This window comes from Pteropus vampyrus, unplaced genomic scaffold (genome assembly GCF_000151845.1).
Source record: "Pteropus vampyrus isolate Shadow unplaced genomic scaffold, Pvam_2.0 Scaffold238, whole genome shotgun sequence".
NCBI lineage: Eukaryota > Metazoa > Chordata > Mammalia > Chiroptera > Pteropodidae > Pteropus > Pteropus vampyrus.
The window spans coordinates 2459976-2462424 of NW_011889019.1; the positions used below are offsets into that span (position 1 = coordinate 2459976).

Below are 2449 nucleotides of genomic sequence, written 5' to 3' on the forward strand. Positions count from 1 at the left end.
AATATAAAATTTTTATTGAATATGTATCTCTACTTTACAGATGAGAAAATGAGGCCCAGAGTAGCGAAGTAACTTCCTCAGCCAGGATTCAAACCCAGGCAGCCTGGACCCAGAAGCCAGGCTCTCAGCCATGAGAGAAAGGGAGATTGGAGGAGGAGGGGGAAGAATGAAGGGAGGCAGGGAGATGAATGAAATTCCAGCCTGTTGCTGGTTGATTTATGACCCAGCTGTGGTGTGAGGTCACTGGGGTGGATGCCAGGACTGAATGCAACCAAATGACAGATCCAGGACCCTGCCAACTTGAAGCAGAGAGGCACCTGCTCCAGGTGCTGCCAGAGGACTCTGGCACCTGGCCTGACCTGGCACCCCTAGAAAGGACTGGAAATGCCCAAGGGTATTCAGGAGGGAGCATTGTGGGGTGCTGTCCTGGTGGGCACCAGCCCGGAGTTAACTTGAACCCCTTCTCTCTAGCTCTTTGGAGATGGGGTGGAGCTTCCACTCTCAACTCTGATACACTCCCTGGGACCACTGATTATGGTGACCTGAAGCAGTGCCAGCAAATGGTCTCTGAGCCCTACCTGTCCAGGCATAGGAAATGTGGGGGTTGAAGCCTTCTACCCACCTTCCACCCTCTGCCTTCCCTCCTCCCCTCCTCCCACTACCCACCCCCATCATCAGCTTTGGTCTGGTTAGTTGGAGAGCTAACCCTGCTGTGTCCTGCTTCTTTTTCCCCCAAGTAACAGGAGAGACATCTGAACCTGTCTTGTCCCTTCCCCTGCCTCCTTCCTGGGTGAGAAGGCAGAGATATAGTTACACTTAGTGTGCTCACAAACAAGGCACGCATGTACCCTGAGGCCCCAGCACACCATCCTAGGTGGGCCTGGGGCCAAGTTCCCCAACTTGGACACTTCCATTGGAAACGAACTGTGAGCGACTAGGGGGCTAGGGTAACTGTCCAAGTGACCTACATCCCTCCCAGCGTTCAACCTTCAGGAACCCTCAGAGGCTTGCAGACCCATAGAGAGACGGAGGTGGACAGACAGGACAGCAAGAGACAAACCCAGGGTTAGGGCGAGGCGGGGGCTCACCAGCTGGAGCGCGGACGGTCCGGGGCTGGGCGGGCACTGCGGCCAAGCAGCTCTAACGGGCCTCCTGGGGCTCCTAGGGCCCTTTTATCCCGCTGGGCCACGGGCGCCCCCCACCCAGCGGGCGCGGAGGAGGCCTCGCAGGCCCCGCCCCCGGGCAGCCCTGGACGAGGCGGGCGCCCCGCCCCGAAGCCCCGCCGCCCTGCGCGCCTAGCCGGGACGCTGGCCAGGGCGAGCGGGTGCCAGCTCGCGTACGTGTCTGTGCCCACCTGCCCTGGGAAATCCCAGGGTCGCGAAGTTACAGGGCGTCAGGGGGGAGGAGGAGCTGTTTTCCATGTAGGAAACTGGCGCGCGGCAGCAGGAGGGACGATGGGAGGATCCGAGTCCCAGTGAAAGGACAGTGGCTCAGCGCCAGCGAGCTGCGTCTCCCAGGACTGCCGCTATGGCTCCCGAGTCCCTGTCTGAAGCACGGTTTCCTTCTCTGCAAACCGGGTAATAGGCTCACCCTCAGAGTTGACCTGGGGATTACATTCAGTGCTTCTGGAAGGTGCCAGTGGACCCCCCACATAGGAGCGCCTCCCTGTCGTAAGGTGCTTGGTTACTTAAGACAATGTAGACTCCCTACTGGAGGTGCAGGCAGGAGGGCTGGGGGGTGGACTCAGTTCAGAAAATCAGGATGGTTGGTACAGGTTTGCTTTCTTTCGAGTGGCAGGAGGCCTTCTCCATTGCTCTGGTCCCTCGAAGTTTATTGAGTCCTATGTAGGCATGAGTTCTACCACTGAACAGTTGGGAACACTGAGGCCCAAGGGACATGACTTGCTCCCCAAGGTAATAAACAGTCACTGGAAGAACTTAAATTCTCCATTACAACCCTTTACAGAGTGGGCTGAGACAGTCCTGGTCCTTGACAGGCTCTGGGGAAGGAGGGTGCACTTGAAAGTGGGGTGGGAGAAGGAGGCTGTGGAATATGACGAAAGTAGAAATGGCTGAAAAAGGAGAGTCCCATCAGCTTAGCTGAGCACCCAGGTGCCAGATGCCAGTCCCTTTCCCCCAAATTCTTTCCCACAGTCTTGGCCCCTCCCAGTGCCTCAGTGCCCCAATCTATAAAACGGGCAGAGAGTTCCAACCTCCCCGCTTTCTCCCTAGGCCCGATCAGTACAGCCTGGTTCTGGCTCTTCCCCCACCCTTGCCTGAGTGTTGTTCCAAAGGCTCATTCATTCAGCAAACCTTTATTGATTTTCTCCTACATGCTAGACAAGGTGCTGGAGTGCTAGACACTGCAGGGGTGGGCGTGGGAGGGGTCTTCTCAGTCTGGGGGCGGGGAGGCAGACATGTAAGCAAACACCACCACAAGGCAGAGTGTG

The 2449-nt window shown here is 57.3% G+C and overlaps 1 protein-coding gene across 2 annotated transcripts in view; it reads right to left on the bottom strand.

Annotated features, from left to right (window-relative positions):
• Window positions 1-1234, bottom strand: part of LOXL4 (lysyl oxidase like 4) — a 20561-nt gene extending 19327 nt beyond the window's left edge. For both annotated transcript variants that reach the window (XM_011374029.2, XM_011374028.2), the window contains exon 1: window positions 1089-1234. The gene's annotated coding sequence lies outside the window, so the exon portion shown is untranslated. The remainder of the gene's footprint in view (window positions 1-1088) is intronic.
• Between the last annotated feature and the right edge of the window lie 1215 nt (window positions 1235-2449).